Source organism: Salmo salar, chromosome ssa26 (genome assembly GCF_905237065.1).
Source record: "Salmo salar chromosome ssa26, Ssal_v3.1, whole genome shotgun sequence".
Lineage (NCBI taxonomy): Eukaryota > Metazoa > Chordata > Actinopteri > Salmoniformes > Salmonidae > Salmo > Salmo salar.
This window is the reverse complement of record NC_059467.1, coordinates 12,583,892-12,603,862: the sequence shown is the minus strand read 5'-3', so window position 1 is coordinate 12,603,862 and position 19,971 is coordinate 12,583,892. Positions and strand designations below refer to the sequence as shown.

Sequence of the window (19,971 nt, the reverse complement as noted above, 5' to 3'; positions counted from 1 at the left end):
ACGTTTGGTCCATTTGTGCTGGGGACATGACCCTGCAGAGTGGTTCCAGTTTCAGCCCGCTCGTCTCAGCCCGAGAAGTGCTTACTTGGCGGCAGCCAGGTGGCCTGTTCAATCTGTTTACCTTTGGCTGAGGTAAAGAAATGTCTGCCCTGACTCCCTAGGCGGTGAGGCTGAGGTAAAGAAATGTCTGCCCTGACTCCCTAGGCGGTGAGGCTGAGGTAAAGAAATGTCTGCCCTGACTCCCTAGGCGGTGAGGCTGAGGTAAAGAAATGTCTGCCCTGACTCCCTAGGCGGTGAGGCTGAGGTAAAGAAATGTCTGCCCTGACTCCCTAGGCGGTGAGGCTGAGGTAAAGAAATGTCTGCCCTGACTCCCTAGGTGGTGAGGCTTCTACAACACATGCAGTGGGGAGAGAGGGATGTACAAGTCTACGGTAGACACTAAAACCAAGATCTGGTAGTATGGCTTCGATCTGTTGCCGAGGTAGACCACGTTAGCATAGTGTTGTCGGGCAGGTTGTGGTAAAAGGCTGTGTGTGTGCGTGGATTTGCCAGTGTATGAAACTAGGTGTGGGATGATGGTCTGAGGACTTGTGAGAAAAGGGGCACAGAGAGAGAGAGAGAGAGAGAGAGAGAGAGAGAGAGAGACACAGCCTGTGTGCTGCAGAACAAGCCTCTCACATGGGGCTTTGCCTTGCACCAGGCAGGGCCAGGGTCTGTGCAGGTTATACAGATTGTTTGCAAGACACACACACAAACACACACACACACACACACACACACACACACACACACACACACACACACACACACACACACACACACACACACACACACACACACACACACACACACACACACCGTTACGCTAGAACTCTAACTCCAGTGCGAGGTGGGAATAGCATGATCTGTAGCACAAGTGCAAACATGTTGCGCGGTTTCCTAATGTGACTGGAGAGACTTGGGGGTCTCCCTCTCTGGCGAGTTTATAGATGACTGGCGTGTCTGTGCCTGTGTGTCATGCAGACCCGGTCCACCCATCCAGTTCCCCTTAACAAGCCTCAGGTCAGACTGCCTGGCACTCATCTACCCTTAAGCACAAGTCAAGCTAGTAAACAGATGGAGTCAGCACTTTTAACTACTCAAATGTAGCTAGTCAACCTCTGATATACAGTATACACTATTAGGATAGTAGCAAGAGTATGAGTTCCTAGTAGCTTTCTTACCTAGTCAGTCATCTAGCTGGGTCTTAGTAAATATGCTCAAGTAGCAGCAGAAAAAGGGAGTGAAAAAGAACAGCTGATCTCAGAACGGTAATGAAGCGACGAGCAAGGCCGGGTGGGTCTTAGTAAACATGCTCAAGTAGCAGCAGAAAAAGGGAGTGAAAAAGAACAGCTGATCTCAGAACAGTAATGAAGCGACGAGCAAGGCCGGGTGATGGAATAGCGGCGCATGTCTTAAAAGTCAAATCATTTCATTTTCTTCATCAGAAGACGGCTAACCAAAAGGTTCAGAAGTCCCGTCTGCACACTGCAGCAAAGCCCCGAGCCCTTAGATGGCTAGCGATTCATAGGTCCTCTATGTGATTATCATAGAGGACAGGGCTTGTCCCAGGCCAAGTCCTATGGGACGGCTATGGGTTACAAGGGGAACGGCGTTAGAGAGCTTTTTCCATTAGGAACAGAGAATGAAAAAGCATGCTTACGCCCAAAGGCCTTTTACCAACATTCATTTATGGGATTGTGTTTTTCTTTTCTTTCAGGGGCAAGCGGATGTTTTTTTTTTATACCCAGGATAAATAAGGATGCACATTAAATAGAACCTTTAGAATGTTATTTTATGAAGTTAGTGTCTGCATGGCGGCTTTTAACAAGGCATAGAGTACAGTATGTGTGACTGCTTGAGTGTGACCAGTCCACCCTATTCCCGTCCCTGATTGTCGCCATCCTTTGCTGTATATTTCTAAAAGGGGGGAGCAGAGTCGTATGGAGCATCAAAGGTGTGCTAGGTGGTGCATGTGTACGTGTTAAAAGCAAGCCTCTTTGACTGGAAGCTTTTTGGATGTGCCCTGTGGTCTACCACCACCTGACTCACTGTGATGTGCCACACTTAAATTGTGCATGGTGGTGTGCTGAGCATCAGTCATCAGAAGACACCATTAAAATACATCTGCTCTGACATCTGATCCTGTCTCGTGTTGTGTCTCCACGGACACAACCCGCTTTTACCTTCAGCCTGGGCCCGTCTAGTGTTGTCTATCCACGAACACAACCCGCTTTTACCTTCAGCCTGGGCCCGTCTAGTGTTGTCTATCCACGAACACAACCCGCTTTTACCTTCAGCCTGGTCCCGTCTCGTGTTGTGTCTCCACGGACACAACCCGCTTTTACCTTCAGCCTGATCCTGTCTCGTGTTGTGTCTCCACGGACACAACCCGCTTTTACTTTCAGCCTGATCCTGTCTAGTGTTGTGTCTCCACGGACACAACCCACTTTTACTTTCAGCCTGATCCTGTCTCGTGTTGTGTCTCCACGGACACAACCCGCTTTTACCTTCAGCCTGATCCTGTCTCGTGTTGTGTCTCCACGGACACAACCCACTTTTACTTTCAGCCTGATCCTGTCTAGTGTTGTGTCTCCACGAACACAACCCGCTTTTACCTTCAGCCTGGGCCCGTCTAGTATTGTCTATCCACAAACATAACTCACTTTTACTTTCAGCCTGATCCTGTCTAGTGTTGTCTCTCCACGAACACAACCCGCTTTTACTTTCAGCCTGATCCTGTCTAGTGTTGTCTCTCCACAAACATAACTCACTTTTGCTTTCAGCCTGATCCTGTCTAGTGTTGTCTCTCCACAAACATAACTCACTTTTACTTTCAGCCTGATCCTGAAACTACACAGAAACTGCCAATCCCCCCCTAGACTCTACAGCCAGACACACAGTGACCCACACAGCCTTGTAGGCCCCCAGACAACCTTGATGTGTGTTTTTGGTTTGTGGATATGCAAGTTTGCAGTGTGTGTGTGTGTGTGTGTGTGTGTGTGTGTGTGTGTGTGTGTGTGTGTGTGTGTGTGTGTGTGTGTGTGTTGGCAATACTTGGAACAACTTTTTATATAGGTGATATTAGATATTACTACTCCAATAAACCGATAATAAGCATTTGCTGAGTCTACCATTTTTTTTTGTATCACTTCTGATGAAGTGTAAACACTCAATCTTTCCATCAAATTCCATTAAACACAGTGAGAAATGCAAACATGCGTGTGCACTCCTAAAAAGCCCCAAGCAGTGAATTTTAAACAGCCGTGCGTGGACATAAATAGTTTAATCTGATGTCCGTAAATCATATGGAGAATGTACATTTGGCCTGGGTACGGCCTTCAGGTTCACACACGGATTCTGTAAACATGTTTTTTAGCCCGGTGGCGTCGAGTCTTAAGAGACTGCCATAATCAAAAACAATAACCGCTCTAAGCGTAAACTCCTCAAAAAGTCCTGGAGAGGTATGGAATAATAATCTGTGGGTGGGCCCCGCCGAATGCTGAGAACGCAAACATTTCACTGTTAAGTTGTTTAAATAAAGGCCTCGGGCGTATAGATGGCTGAGAGATAGGACATGCTGCCTTAATTACGCACGGCCGTAAAAAAGTACGGTATAAATGATGTCTCTCCGTTCAACAGGGTTTAACCTATAACATGTCAGCGAGGTGTGCACTTCAGACGCGAGAGAGCGGATGTATTGTTTGGAGAAAAAAACAACAGGCTCTGAAGGAGAAAAAAATATAAATGACAACAACAAAAAGAACGAAAGACTACAATCAACAAAGAGAGCAGTGTTTACTCTGAATACAAAGACTTTCAAATTCTTCCCCCACCGTTGCGTGGCCTTACAGAGAGAAAAATAGACCAGCTAATCACCCCGTTTATTGTTCATAAACTCTGTGAAAGGTAATATGCTTTAAAAGCACAGTAAATGTATTGGTGTTGCTGGAGTTTGCTCTTATGGACGGTGTAAGTTACATTAGGCAGTGGAGAGAAATAGATTCTTTTTCCTGAAGTTTCTACTGCTGGGTGGGCCCACTCCTCTTTAGCTGTGTTAACATAAGAATAGAGGGGTGGCTAGAGTGTGAGGGGGGGGGGTAGCTGGTTGAAATGATTCTGCGCCTCCGCTGCTGCATAGCAGGGGCTGTTGTTATCCACTTATAACATCAGACGTTCACTCTCTCTCTTTTACTCCCTCTGTTTCATATTCCTCCCTCTCTCCCTCTCTCTCCCTCTTTCCCCCTCTGCTCCACTGTGTCGTAGAGCAGTTTGGGCATCGAATCGGGGGGCCTATATACCAGTCTTATTTTGTAATGCCTGACTCAGCCTTGGCACACCTCTGTCCCAGATCTCCTCAGGCGCGTGGCCTACAATGTGACGCGGGCGTCACGCCCGACGTGGAATTTTCGACCCGGGAGAGAGGATAAAACGTCTCTCCTGTCCACAGCCAGAAGGCCCAGAGCAGGCGTACACACACAACACGACCCAGGAACTCTGCCTGCTCTTAATCACGTTTCATCATCCCAGTCTTAAGGCCCTGGATCTGAACGGTAGTTCACCTTAAGACGAGCTAGGGTCTGGGACCGTGACACTGTTAAGCATGGAGGAGGAATGGCGTTAGAAATAACTGTTTGTATTCGTTTAGCGTCCGTCTTGGAGCGCAGGGAACGGTGGCTGAACGGTGCTTAAAGACATCTGGATGCGATGAAATGCCATTGATCTAAACAAAAGGGAGTCTCTCTGCCTAGCAAGCCACCCAACGTGCGTTCGGCTTTCACCGCGTATTTGTGCAATGTTTTCTAAAGTGCTATATTGACAAATGTTTCATCGCAACTGTATTAAGCTTTCCAACATGAGATGGCTTTTCCTTGCTACGATTTCCCCCTAGATAAACATGGAGACCGTTGAAAGTAGCTGTGCACTTGATAAATGACTGAAAAGGCGTACTTCAGGGCTGGTCAAAAGACGAAAAAGACCAAACACGTTGTTATTGGATTGACATTTTATAATAACAATAATATTCTTTTCAACTTCTATAGCGCTATTCATTACATAAAGAATCTCAAAAAGGAGAAGCGATTTAGAAGAGGAAAAGAGCGTAGCTTTCATGAGATGGGAGGTGGTGAGAGGGTCGGGGAAAGTTTGTGGATGGAGTTGTCTTCGGAGGGAGGTGGTCAAAGGAGGGAGAGCAAGCGAAGATGGTCTCTGGGACATCGTATATAAACACGCTCAGAACATTGGAAGCCGTACAAAGTGTTAACTTGTTTTTTTTTAGAAATGCATGAACTCGTTTTTGCTTAGTTTCAGAGCAATCTGGGCATCAGCTACGTTTTACAGTACTACAGCATATCCATCAAGATTGATTTCCCTCCCTGTTTTTCCACACCATTGGTGATCTGCAAATCAGACTTACTATGAGAGAGAGAGAGAGAGAGAGGGTGATGGAGGGAGAGAGTGGGGGGAGAGAGGTGGCCTGTGTGTGTGTGTGCATGAGAAGTGCACCTATAGATTTATCAGCTCTTTCATTCTATTTAAACAAATAAGTCTTGGAGCCTTGGATGGCAGTGTAGGGACATGCCTAGGATAATAAGCGTCATGGAATCTAATCAGATTTATAAGAGGAATTGATTGTTGTGTGGCAGGAGGAGCAGGAGTGGGGTTGGCAATAAGCTGAAATTTAAGTGTTAATTTTTATGCTAATCCGCTGGCATCTCCGTGTGATGCAATTTGGTTCCCTGCACCGCAGATATGAAATTGTCCTGCTCACAGAGAAAATGTCAGCTTGCCAGACCCTGAAAGCTTGTTATTTATTAGGTATGTTTCTATTAGTATGTGTCACAGTTGTTAGAGAGCCACATGCACACGTATAGACACACACGCGCGCGTGCGCGCACATACACACACAAATACACACAATGGTGCTTCATGCTTGTTCCGCCCAGCTCTCGGCCTTAAAATCGTCTCAGCTCACTGGTTGCAACACTGGGGCATTAATGTATTATCATATATCGGGTGGTCCTTGCCCTCTGGACAAAAGGCTATTTAATACAATTTAATGACATTCCCAAGCAGGAGAAAGGGAGGGAGACAAGGAGGCAGCCTAGATGAAAATAGCATCTGTGTTTCTCATGGCTCGCCCATGCAAACATTTCAGCTTAAGATGCGTGACTTCTAGCCTTTCTCCGGCAGAAAGGGTGGAAAGAGGGAGAAGCTAATGAGAGGGAGAATTAGAGAGGAAGGAGAAGTCTAAATATGAATATCCATAAAGACAGTGTGCTGTAATCCAGGCCTTAACGCGGCGTACAGTAACATGTCACAGACGGCATTGCTCTCCAAAGGCCATTAAGTGATCCATTTCCACAGTCACACGGTGATGTCATCCACACGAGACAGCAGAGGGACGTTGACAGCCAGGCGCTGTGTTTGGGTTTCATCCAGCTCTGACAGCTTCCTGTCAAGGCGCCGCTCTCCTTTGAAACGCCTATTCTCTCCGTCTCTCGCGTTCAAACTGTACCGTACTCTGTCTAGTCCCCATTCACACTGCTGTTCTGTGTGCCAGTCCCTTAATCCAGTTATATTGTACACTGGGCGTAGTAACAGAGTAAAAGGTTTGGATGCAATTCACATATAGGTCAATTAAATGCACCAACATCTGCTCTCTGCTAACCATTTGCATATAGTATTCATATGTTGATGATGTCCCTTGTTTTTGTGTTTGTGTGTGTGTGTGTGTGTTTTTTTTTGCACTTCCTCCCCTCCTCCACATCTCTTTGTAATAAAAAGAAGAAGATTCACACTTCCCAAAACCGGATACAGCCGTCCTATTTTTACTTCCCCTCTCACCAACGCTTAAAGGAAAGAGTTTCTTGAGCAGACAAGTGCCGGGGTTGTTCTGTTGCCATGCCCCTGATTTCGAAAAGAAGAACCCTTTTACTGTAGTGGGAAGGCCTCCCTTTTCCAAAGCAGCTTAATGCCTTATCAATCAATGATGAGACAGATGGACCAGCGATAATCTATTTAGAATGCCTCACAGCAAATATTGTCGTACAGATGATTAGAGATTGAGCTATTTTAACTCGCCCCCTTAACAAATCTTCCGCACATTTTAATACTTTGAATTATAGGGGGGGGGGGGACTTCACAAATTTGGTTATTTTAAAATGAATCTCAAACATTAGAAAAGGGGTCTAATGTGTAAACGGCTGAAGTCGGTCTTCTCTTTGTGGCGTTATGGGTGGGGATAGGGGAACAAAGAACATATGAAGAGTGTGGTGGTCTGTTGCCAAAACCATAATGACAATGCATGTTTCTTTAACCAGAAAAGGGGGGTCCTTTAATGGAATTGTGTCTGGGGGTGTAAATGGCAAAGCTAGAGGCCTCAGTCTCTTTTATGGTCGATGGCTCCCGATTTAGCGTGAGGAGGAGGAGGAGGAGGAGGAGTGAGAAAATGAAGTGGAGGTTGTCAGATGTGGCAGCTGCTTGGAATCCTGATAAATATAAGCCCTTATTGATCGGATGAAAATGAAAGATCCCAGAGTGCCGTGCAGTATTTAGCATCTTGTCTGCCGCGCGTCAGTGATGGCCTTGCCTTGGAGGGATAGATTTTCAGCCCGCTGCAAGGCACGGTTTTTATTTCATCTTTAACCTTTTCCGGCTGCGTTTCCTTGACCTCTGCGCTTCGCCGCCATTCAGAGAATTTGTTACATTTCACTTGACATCATCTGCCTCTCTCTCTCTCTCTCTCTTTCCTTTCCTCTCTCTCTCTCTCGCTCTCTCACTCTCTGACAGGACAGGACAGAGACACATCCCTCTAGGTCGGTTGTCATTGCTGTGTGCTGTAGTGACTCAGTGGCAGTGACTGCCTGGGTCTCCTCGAACCTGACAGACAGGCTCCAGACCAGTATGCAGTTAGTGTGTTAAGGTATGCCCCCCCCCCCCCACACACACACACAGACCTTCTGTCACACACTGATCAGTGATCAGTCCCCCTGTCCCACTGGCACAGCTCTATCACACTCACATCGCTCTCTCTCTCTACGTTGCCATAGGCTTCTGCTAATGCTTGTAACTTGTTACAATCTGGATTGTGATAATCTACCATAATCATCAGCCACATGCCACCTAAAAACACACATGAACGTCATTCAGTTACCACACTGAGACATGTCATCTTCCCCTCCCCTTGTGCCACCTCTCCAATGTCACTATACTTCCACTTCATGCCTACCCACTCTATGTCTTTTTCATTTATAAGAGCTAGCTAGCAATTATAACATGAGAAATATGGGACGAATCATGAACAATTTATGTTTTGGCATTAGTGTAATTGAATTCTACTCGTATATCACAGGGAGAAGTTTCAGGCTTGAATTAAACGAGAGGTACGGATCCATGAAAATAAGGCTCCCTTCCTTGTCTTTTGAACAACGCTCCCTTACTCTTTTAGATGGATGATAAATCCCCTGTGAGGGAGCCTGCAACAGCTGTTGGCAGACAGGCTAGATATGAGAATAGCAGCATAGGATGAGCGAGCATTAAAAATTTATACGCTATTTAGCCTAGGTGTATTTTAGGTATTTGACATTTTCATGTCCGGGACAGACTCGATTTATTCATAGTACAGAAAATAAAAAAAAATAGAGAAGGGGTGGGGGGGAAAGAACCATAAGTGAAGGCCATTCTGTTTTTATGGTCACTACACCCTACGGTAGTGATCCGTGTGAAGGCTTAAAGCACACTGTCTGTGTCTATGGAGGAGACTAAAGCTCGTTATGACTGGAGTAATAATTAGCACACTGCACAAAGGAAATGATTTGCCTCTTAAGCCCCCAATATCTTTCTTTTTTTGTGATTCCTTCCCCTCCCCCCCCCTTCACTCTCTCTTAACACTGACTGGGAAAGCTACACAAAAACACAAAATAAGCAGGGACATTGGGTAGTGTTCTTAAAAAAAAAGCTGGTAGGGTAGCTAGCTAGGCCCAGGCCCCAGACGGTGAAAGTGAAAATCCCAGCCCTCATAGTGATGAATTACTAATGCTCCTTCAGAACGTCTCCGTATCCCTCACAATCTGATCGCGCCGAAATCTAAGACGTGTCCTGTAAGGAAGGATCTGGCTATAAGAGACACCTCAACCTCCCTCCCTCCATCTCTGCTCCTCTCCCTCTTCCTTCCACTGTCTGACTCTCACCCCCTTTTTCCCTTCCGTCCTCCCTCGCTCTGTCTGCGTCCCTCGCGTTTTATTTCTCGCACGCTCTTCTCCACGTGTCCTTTGAGTCTCTCTCTCCGTGTGTTTCTCTTATTGTCTCTCCTTTACCCAACTTCCCCCCTCTTTCTTCCATTTCCTCACGCTTCCAATCGTCATGTATACACTGTTATTACCCTGGGGAATATTTAGCAGTAACATGTTCAACTCTCGTCTTAACTCCGAACACAAACCTGGAAGGCACAAACCGGAGAAGTATGCGTAAGTATACTGTGGAAATGATCAACGATAAACAGAAAGCTTTTATTTTGCAGTTTAAACCTATTACTGGAGCGCTCAATCTCAAGCCTGGGATAATTTTTGGAGATATCTCTCCAACTACAAAGAAAATGGGAATCAAAGCCATTCACTGTTTAAAGGAGATGGAGGCACTTTGAAAGCATACGTCTCAACAACGTCCTTCATTTTCACATTTCATTGATTTCACGTTGCTGGAGTTCAATGCCACTAGTGCTTGAGACATAGGGCCTGCGTTACCTGCAGCTTTGTAGAGATACACTCATAGAAAATGCTAAACATTTGAAAGATGTCAGTAGAAAATATCCTCAATCCGTCAGTCTCTCAGAAAATCCCCCAAAATACACAAAAACATGTCCAATGTTAAATGCCCAGGCTTGAGTGATCATTTTTAGCCTAGCAGTATGTTTTTGTGAAAGGGTACGTGGAGTTCTTACTGGAGTACGACAGTGCGACATGTGCAGAGAGTTGCCCTCCCTGGGTCTATAGGGGTTTACCAGGGAGCTGTTTCCCTGTGGCGCGAGGGTTTAAGTGTCAGAGCCAATGTGCCTTTGAGGCCGTATCCTAGCAGATTAGCGTCTCTCCTTATCATTCCAATCAAGCCCTGCTCCCTTTGAAAACATATTGTACATATCTACCCCTCCCTCCCAGCCCCCTGCCGTCGTCCATGACAACAATCTGTAGGCATGATGGTCTGTCTCAGAGGAGCAGTGGGAGCCCTTGACAGATAGCAGGTCTGGCGCTGGAGTCAAAAGCAGGCACGTCCGTCCTCCTCCCTACCCGGCGCAGGGGAGAGGGGGCCGAAGGGGGAGACTGTCAGGCGACAGAGGGGACCGAAGGGGGCTGGGCGGGGGGGGGCCTGGAGCCCAACACTCGAGCCCTTCATCATCCTCCTATGATAGCATGGGTAATTGATATATGGGCACAGCCGTCTCTTCCCCTTCGCGTGTTAAGGTCGACTTATCTACATTTCACCCCTGATTTCTCCACTCCCATTATATTTTCTAGATATTGACTGACTGGTGAGGGTGGTGTGTGAAAAAAATCCCATAGAAAAAGAAAAGCAAAGTGCTTTTATTCCGGCGCCTAACCCTGCCTGTTATCAAAGTAACTTTGAGCTTATTAGCGACAAAGGGCCTATCCCCCCCCTTCCTGCTTTGTGTGGCCGTGAACGCCAGCGCTTCCTGAATTAAACTGCTGGCTTCCTGTTCTTTTATATGCATGGCCACATCTGGGGAGCTTGCTCACAGCCCTGCTGCCTAATAACAATCACCTTCCCTTTCAGTCCCCCCTGATTGTTTCTAATTCACTCTGACAGATAGTGGCTGACAAGCCGCCCGCGCCTCCCTCCCTCCGTGACCCCGGATCACTCACCGCACTTATAAGGCCTGTCATTTTTAATATTTGATTTCAGTTTTAAGTTATGTGTTTTACCCAGATGATGAAATCAGTGTTTAACGGAACACAAAATGGATCTCCCTCTCTCTTTTCATCTTCAATCTCTCCCTTGCTTGCTTGCTCTCTCTCTCTCTCTCTCTCTCTCTCTCTCTCTCTCTCTCTCTCTCTCTCTCTCTCTCTCTCTCTCTCTCTCTCTCTCACGGAGATGAGGGGAAGATATTAGGGATAATATAGGCACACAGACACAGACACACAAAGCTCACAGCCACGCGGACACACTGCTCTGCATTTCATTTTACACTGATCTGCCAGTGGGTATTATACATTTTCTCTGTATCTAGAAGTCCAGCAACAGGACATGATGCGTGGCCATTGACAAATATCCGATTTTGTATATGTCCTCAGGCCTGCAAGTTACTTAGTTCCGACATTCTTTGCATTCCATTGATTGCCAATAAAGGTGTTTAGACATGGATAAAACGCATATCAGGTAGACTAATCGCTAAATGAATTTATCGATTCATCGACAAGTAGATGGTTGACATTTTGCAGGGCAATCCATGCAGTCCCTCAATAAAAGAAAAACGCAATTTAGAGTTAAATGAAAATAAGCAATTACTTAGTTAGCCAGTTCAATAGTTTGCTTCCCACATACTTCACAGAGATATATATGTCTAGAGAGAGACAGAAGAACAAGAATGTGAAGAAGACCAGAGAAAGAGAGAGATCCTACTACACCCACCGTCTCAAATAGACACATCCACCGTCCGGCGAACACGTTGACTGTGTATTCACCTCACAACAACAAGGCAACATCCCCCCCCGAAAACTCATCCAACTCATAAACACTCTGCAACCCTATCACCCCAACGTACCCAGACACCATCTCAAATACACACCCACTTCATACCGCCAAGGCATTGTATCATTCCGGGACACGACGGTGCCTTGGGCATGCCCGATTCCATTTTTTCTCTCCCGATGACAAAAACAGAACTAATTGGAGTACCACTGCATGTTTTCACTAAAGGCACAATTTAATTACATTTGAGCTGGGAATGAGCATTTTGGGAATGTCATATGTTCATTCAGCAAATGGAGCGAACGAAAAGCAATATTTGTTTTGCTTTGATTAGCAAAACCGGCAGGGTAATTTGTTAAGAAAGGGACAGAAAATCTCTGTTTAACCCCCCTCCCCCCAAAACAGACTCTCACCCCCCCACCACCCCTCCCGACACAGCCCCTACAATGTGAATCAGCATCAACCCCCCCCCCTTCCTTAAGCCATTTATGCGTTTATCTTAAATGTTAATGAACTTTTGCCCCCAGCATTTTTGACTTTGGACCGCTGTCTCCGGTCTCCAGTCCCCGATCTCTGTCCTTTTGTGGCATTGTTGATAAATACTTTATGAATAACTTTTTTCATAATGTAAAGAGTATTGTTTTCTCCAAGGTTGTATTAATAAACATGAATGAATGTATTTGTCTTCACCAAAGCATGATTAATGCACATTAGCCTGTGTATTGCTCACTCTAGCCCGCGCCCCTACTCCCCCAAAAAATGACCCATCAACATTAAATATTTATGGCATAATATTAATGGTTTTGTAAAGAAAATAACAAGTTATTAATCCTCTGATTAACAACTGATTAACCTTTTTATTAAACACGTGATCCGTGCATCGTCGATTCAGGATATGTCGCCTGAGTGTGCTGCAGAATAATTATTTTTGTGTCTTTTCTAATTGCAAAAATCGCATGGTTGAACTGTTGTTTTTTACACATGCACACACACTTACACTTGCTCACATAACGTGAGATTTGCAGTCCAAGTACACATATACAAAACATTGGCAAAATTCTATTGCATGAAGCGAAAGCGACTAAATATAGCAGCAGATCTTTAAAACAATGGGGTTTAATTCACATATCCGTTTATTCCACAGTTATTGGCATGCTGTGGGAAAGTACAGAGAAAACACTGTGCTGAAGGACAAACGCTTTCTTTCTCTTTTTTTTGTGTTTGCTCATCTCTATGCCATTGTGTGTATTTTTAGTCCCCCGTCTCTGTCCGCTAAAACACAATTATGTTATGTTTTGAGACATGCCAAGAGTGACTTCACTGTGCAGGCTAGAAAAAAAGACAGATCTTTGGTGCCATGATCTACCAGGTGCTTATGCAAGTAGGGCTTTTTCAGTTGACATTCGCTGTAAGAATTGGTGAGGTTCAGGGATTGGCTTGTCAAGTTGTAAAAAAAGATATCAAAAAATACTTTACCATAGCAGTCCAAAGAGAAGTACTAAGAACTACCAACTCTAGACGGTTTCTCCTAGGATATTTACAGTGGTTTTCCAAGTAGTTCTCTGTACTGTGCATATTAAGTAGATAGGTAAATAATGATAGAATAGACATTATGATCAACATTTATTCATTTCACTAATGATAAAACGAATTCTATAGTCTTTGTGTGAAGGCTTTGGCTTAGTGCTCAGGCCTCAGGCACAACTCAGGGACACTCTTCATCCTGGGTCCTGGGTCCTGGGTCATCTCACAACTTCTTTTCATTTAATTCATATCTTTGTTTAAGCATGTGTTTTTTTTCTTCTTCATACACCCCTGTCTTTCATTCTGGCCCTTTTCTTTAGTGGGCAGAATCCATCAAAGGCCAATGTGTTGTGAAAGGCAACAACAATACGCCTCTTTGTGGAAAGATGTGTGAGGGGATAAGTGTGTTGGGGACACTTGTTTTTTTTTTTATGGCATGGTCTTATGATGGATCGGGGCTTGTTCGGCAGGGTGTCTTTGTTCGTTTCCCTTTTCCTCAAATACCAATGGAAGATTTCACCTTCAGCGACTTTCCCTTAACCCCCATCTCACTTTGGACTTGCTCTCTTTCTACTCTCCTTCTCTCTCTCTTTAATTTGCTTGTCTCTAGTCTCTCTCTCTCTCTCTCTCTCTCTCTCTCTCTCTCTCTCTTTCTCTCTCGCTCACACACTAGTCTCTATCTATGTCTTTCTGTCTTTCTCGCTCTCTTTCTCTCTGTCTCTCTCTCCACCACACAAACTGGCCGCCCTGGGATTCATCAGAGTCAGTCACACACCCCTCTGAAAACAATTATCTTTGAACTTGCTTTTAGTGCTGTTTGTCCTAATTGCAGATAATTTTCTCTGTCAGATTTCTACTTTTATTGCAGTTTTGCCCTGAATGTTGATCCTATTGAGGTTCAACCTTATTTTACTCGCTGGGACACCCCTAAGACCTGGATTCATCACATATCCCCCTAGGACTTCTCTCTCTTTCTCTCTCTTCAAATTCATTTTTTTTCTCATCATTTCTTCTTTTTTTTAAGATATCATTTTTTTGTAGTATTATCCAAATGAATTAGTGGGATCCCAAAATACACAGAAGGACGTACGGTTTGTCCCAATTTCTGTGTTATCGTTCACATTTTGGGCCAGGATTTCTTTTTTTTTTGCTGAGGTATATCTCTGTGACACGTTGGACTGAGTAACTTCAGTGCCACTTGGGATTCACTATGCATTTATAGATCGGTGGTACAGAGGTGGACTTCGTAGTAATTAAAGACGAGTAAAGGTGGTTAATTCCGTCCTCTGCGTCGTTCCAACCATTAACAATCTCCCCCGTTCTGTTAACTATTTATGAGAGGGTCTCAACTGAAACCCACACACACACACGCACGCACACACACACACTGTACATGCATGCACCTAAGCTTCTTAAGGATCCTTGTCACCATGCAGACACCAGACAACATGCGCTGCGGTTGCAGAGAGAGGTTTAGATATGGTGCAGGGCTTTTTGAATTAGAACTGGATTGTGTGGAAGAGATGTTCACGGGCCGGGTCAATGACAGTCTATGGGATTAGTGTCATAAAGTGGTTCCAGCCACAATGAGTGTGAGTAAACACCGTAGATGGCGTGGAGAGGTCCTCTGCCCCAGATTTACAATGAACCTGCCCTACCTGAGGGAAAGACTGCGACGTGCAATGCTGTATTCTGACTGTCCCAAATGCTGGTGCGTGATGCAACCGCTCACAATCTGTTCAGGGGGAATCATGTCATCATACAGACAGCACTATAGCACATTTACTGTCCTTGACTTAAGCAGTCAGTGACACTCCTCTATTGTCCTGACTGTCTAATCACACAGGATGTCTGGGTTTGTTTGGCCTTAGACTATATATATTTTTTTTTTCTTCATTTGATTGAACATTTATTTAAATAGGCAAGTCAGTTAAGAACAAATTGTTATTTACAATGGCGGCCTACGCCGTCCAAACCCGGACGACGCTGGGCCAATTGTGCGCCGTCCTATTGGACTTCCAATCACGGCTGGTTGTGATACAGCCTGGATTGGATCCAGGGTGTCTGTAGTGACGCCTCTAGCCCTGACGTGCAGTGCCTCAAACCGCTGCACCACTTGGGAGCTTATATTATAGCATTTCTCCTCCAATGAGAATACAGCAATTAAATGACGTCCGCTTTGCATTACTTGATATAGGATATGGATCCTAAAGACATATTTGTTGCTATTTTTTGCTGACAATTAGAATTAACTTGAAAAACAAATGATTTACGCCCATGCACTCTCACTCGCCTGTTCAGTGCCATCCAGTTGTGTACAGTTTTATTTCTTAACAAAAGGCAGAGGAGAAGGTCTTTACGTTCGTTCAGTGAGTGAGCGATGGCAGTTTTTTCTTTTGAAGTACCTCCTCGACGCGACACACACTGGAGAGATGTTCATTTATTCAGGGCACAGTGTGAGATAGAGAGGCAACGCTCTCCTCTCGTCCCTCTCCAGTGGCCCGCCTGCCCGGCCGACTGGCCCACGGTGGCCTGAACTTCCACACCGATTGATGGCTCCGTGTGGACCCCCAGCTCCTCCAAACTCCCATAATACTTAGGGAGCGCATCTTTATACACACACACACACACGCCATAATTGAATTACATCCCCTTCAGCTCTGGGGTCCTCTACTGAAGGAAAGAGATGGTCTGTTTCACTGAGACCGAGCTACAGAGTCGTAATTCTCACAATGCCTATCATCCACATTAGATGTGTCACCAAGACAAATAGAGACATAATGCAGGCAGGCAAAGAGATCCGTCACAGTGACTTTGGCAGTGGTTTGCGACTGTTTCCGAGAGTTTCTTCTAGCACCGCCACTGTGCTCCTCATCACAGAGAACGTTGGTGACAGCCAGTGAAGGCTGCTTTGTTTGTGTAGTCGTCTACTCTCTTTAATGAGCCATTTATTGTGTGTTTTGTATTTGTCGTGTTTGTTCGTTTTTTTTTTCTTCTGCTGGTTGAGTTTCGGAAAGAGAGGCCTTGTCTTCCTGGACTCCTTTAGAAAGTAGTCAAACCGCCCTGAGAGTGACTGGGGCTGCGTGTTTGGAGCACGTCAAGTTTCGACCTTCCGTCGCTCTTAACCGTTTCCCAAATCAAAGCATCGGAGTTGCAGTCAAACTCTCCTCCTCCTCCTCTTCGTCTCGTCTCGCCGTGTGCCTGAAGCGCCGTGGCTCTCTCCGCAGCAGGGGAAAAGCAGGGCGTCGGGTAGGAGCGGGACGGGGGGAATGTAGCAGACTGTGACACGTACCTGTCAGCAGGTACTCCAAATAATTGGTAAATTACTACCGCGGGATAGAAGAGGCTTTCTTTTCTTTCTGTTTGATGAATATTTGAAGTCGCCAGGCAGTCGTAGAACAACGCCGCGTGTTTGGCTCGGAGAGTCGGGCTATCACGCGCATAGAGGAAGAGGAGCAGCTAACGCATAGAGAACAGAAGGGATCTTACTGTACTACTTAGTGTAGACAGACACTGAACAGGGAGCACGGGAGCACGGCGTGGAGACTGTCCTCGTAATCTAAACAGGTCTGAACTAACAAGCAGCATAAGCGTATACATTGAGACAATGCTTTACTAAGTGACATATGCTCTCTGTTACACACACTGGCTGACACTGACACGCCCGCTCGCTGACATACTCACTCTCACACACTTGGAAGCCTAAACCCTTTTCCATTTTGAATGGGTGCCACGTGAAGTTCACTTGCTCCGTGGACAAATGTGTTTTAACTTTTGGGGAATCTTCACTCCCCGCCAATTCGATGGGAGCAATTGGGCTCTGTTTGTCTGTTAATGAAACGTATTCGTCTTCGTGTTGCTCTTTCGTCGGCCTCAAACTCACTTTACACCGTAGTCAATTAATCCCCCGAGGGCCGCTCTGTGCATTAAACGATATGTAACGCTTTGACGTTTCAGCTCGCTCATAGAACACTTTGTGATAAGCCGTATGAAGAAAATGCGGAGGAAATTCAAAGGGCCGTGCCACGACACTAGTATGAGGTGGTGAGACAGTAGCCCCGAGCACGGAGCAGTCTCCAAGGGAATGTGTCCTATGTAAAGTAGCCATATCTGAGTGGTAGACTTAGATAGAAATGTCACTGGGGGACGGTCACGTCATAATGACAGGTTTTGGTAGAGCTGAGGCAAGTGCGAGCTGGGGGACATTGGATGCTATTGGTCAAAAGACACAGAATGGACTAGACTAGATTGAGGTTGTGCACAGAAAACACTGTGGCTGGGTTTGAGGACCTTGGTCCGTATCGCCTGCATGAAGTGCTTGTGCTGGGTGTTGATGCCGTCAGTGAATGCCTTAGATATGGCCAGTGGGGTCGAGGTGTAATGAAGCGTATGGGGCACATCCTCGATCCTACCCCCCACAAAGCAAGACCTCCTTCAGGACTGACTGGACCTAGGGTGGCCCACAGGCCTGTAGTTTAGCCCACGTTTCAGTGGACGTGAAACAGCTTGACATGTGAGACACTTCCCCAGGGTATGAGGCGTTTCATCTGCCTTTTACCCTGTCTGCCATGGTGAGGCTGAGTCAATGAAGGCCATGTCTGGCCAGTGGATCTCATTGGAAGTAGCCTGCTGTTGTGTGTATTCTATGGTATTTGCTAATCCCCATCACGCTCCAAATCAAATTTGATTTTCCATAGAACATGTCCATCTCAGATTGCATTTCTGAGAATAATGTGATTGTTTTGTGGCGGAGACTTTCATGGTGGTACGTGTTTCCTTATGTAGGTTGTATCAATAGGTCCAGTGTGTTAGATGTCTGAACTCTGTTTGGTATGCTCACCAACCAGTAACCTAAACAACAGATCTCCGCTGCATTGTTTCCTGTTACTCTATGGGGACTGTGTCCTGCTTGCATATAAACAGGGGGGTGTTTTATATTATTGTTGTTTGCTAGCGACATCTTTGGGTAGACGTTCAAGAAAGGTCCCCCATTTTGATTTATTCATTTCAGCACAGGATTTATGCGGAGATGCTAAAAACGTACATCTCGCACGGACTGACGGAGGATCTATTATTCATGAAAGCTAATGCATTGTTTCTTGTTGCTTTATATAATTTTTCCCCCCCTTTTTTCCCCCCTCACCAGCATTTTCTCAGGCGGCTTGGCAGTAATGTCTGTATTGAAATGAGAAGTTTGAAAGACAAACCACTAGCTCCTTATATGTGTAAACTGCGTTAAATCACACTTTGAGCTTGCAGAGCGGAGCTTCAAATGTTAAATGGGGGTTGAAGTCTGCCTGAACTAATTTGTAGGGCTTTGCACCATGTTGACATTTAAATGTGATAAGAATAGGAAACTGTATGCCGACCTATTTTGAAGATGCTTTCGGAATACATTCACATCAGCGCCGGTCTATAATTAATAAAAATAGACAGGCTTTCTCGCTCCAGATTTGATTATAGTACAACCTTATAAACACTACAGGGATGGAGAAAAAAACAGGGGGAAAAACAATTTGATGGGGGCAGGAATTAAGAGGGATGTGGATTGCGCACACCTGGTTTTGCGGGAGATTGCGTTGGCTGGCTGCTGTGCTATCACATTACTGTGATCCAGCCCCTGTGTTTGTGAGAGAATTGAGGAGAGGGACCGGCGAAATCAGCATGCAAATAATGGCACATTGTTAACTTAATCAGATGCAGGAGCAAAAAAAAAATATGGAGAGGGAGGGAGAGTGGGAGGGATGGAGAAAGGGAGAGGATGGAGGGTAGGAAGGAGGGATGTAGAGGAGGTGGGGCACATAAATAAGAGTCAGGGCCCTGAGATGGCGGAGGGCAGAGGGGAAGGGGTATGTGTATGGGGTTGAGGGGTGAGCTGCCGAGTGGAAGATGGGGGCTGGTTTCAGGGCATCAAGATGATGCGGCCTCTCCAGAGCTCCGTCAAGTGGCTCAGACAGGCAGTTTAACGGTGATAGCAGAGCGCCGTCCGTGTTGTGAGCCCTTCTGTCACCGGCCCCCGAAAACAGATCACAGCTGTAGGACATGGGTATTATCTAAAGGCTGAGGGGACAGGGAGGGGTGGTGGGGTGTGGCAGTCAGGCAGGCAGGCAGGCTAAACATGGCAGGTTCTCCCATGTTGCTGGTGACTTTCTAGGCTAAGCTATACGTCACAGTGCCATCCTTAAATGCTTATTCACAACAAATACATTATAGCCTCATCATGGATGAAATGCAGTACCATTAGATTTTTATTTGAAATTCTTTCACCAAAACATGGATGCCCTTTTATATGGCTTTTAAGATAATTTTGATTTGTAAATCTGATGATGTCTTTCAATGTGTTGAAATTGCACAATGCACCCCTAGAGTTCGTAGCTGCTACGTTGTGACCACTATAGGAATACAGTGGCTTGCGAAAGTATTCACCCCCTTTGGCATTTTTCCAATTTTGTTGCCTTACACCCTGGAATTAAAATGGAGCTTGTATCATTTGATTTACACAACATGCCTACCACTTTGAAGATGCAAAATATTTTTTATTGTGAAACAAATAAGAAATGAGACAAAAGAAAACTGAAAACATGAGCGTGCATAACTATTCACCCCCCCCCCCAAAGTCAATACTTCGTAGAGCCACCTTTTGCAGCAATTACAGCTGCAAGTCTCTTGGGGTATGTCTCTATAAGCTTGGCACATCTAGCCACT

At 45.5% G+C, this 19,971-nt stretch overlaps 1 protein-coding gene across 9 annotated transcripts in view; it reads left to right on the top strand.

Annotated features, from left to right (window-relative positions):
• Window positions 1–19,971, top strand: part of znf536 (zinc finger protein 536) — a 189,288-nt gene that overhangs the window by 52,065 nt on the left and 117,252 nt on the right. For 4 of the 9 annotated variants that reach the window (XM_045708877.1, XM_045708867.1, XM_045708875.1 and 1 more), the window contains exon 4: window positions 7,836–7,963. The exons of 3 other annotated variants lie outside the window; for them this stretch is intronic. The gene's annotated coding sequence lies outside the window, so the exon portion shown is untranslated. Of the gene's footprint in view, window positions 1–7,830; window positions 7,964–19,971 lie in introns of all 9 variants that reach the window. 2 more of the 9 variants (XM_045708870.1, XM_045708869.1) reach the window with 1 other exon arrangement.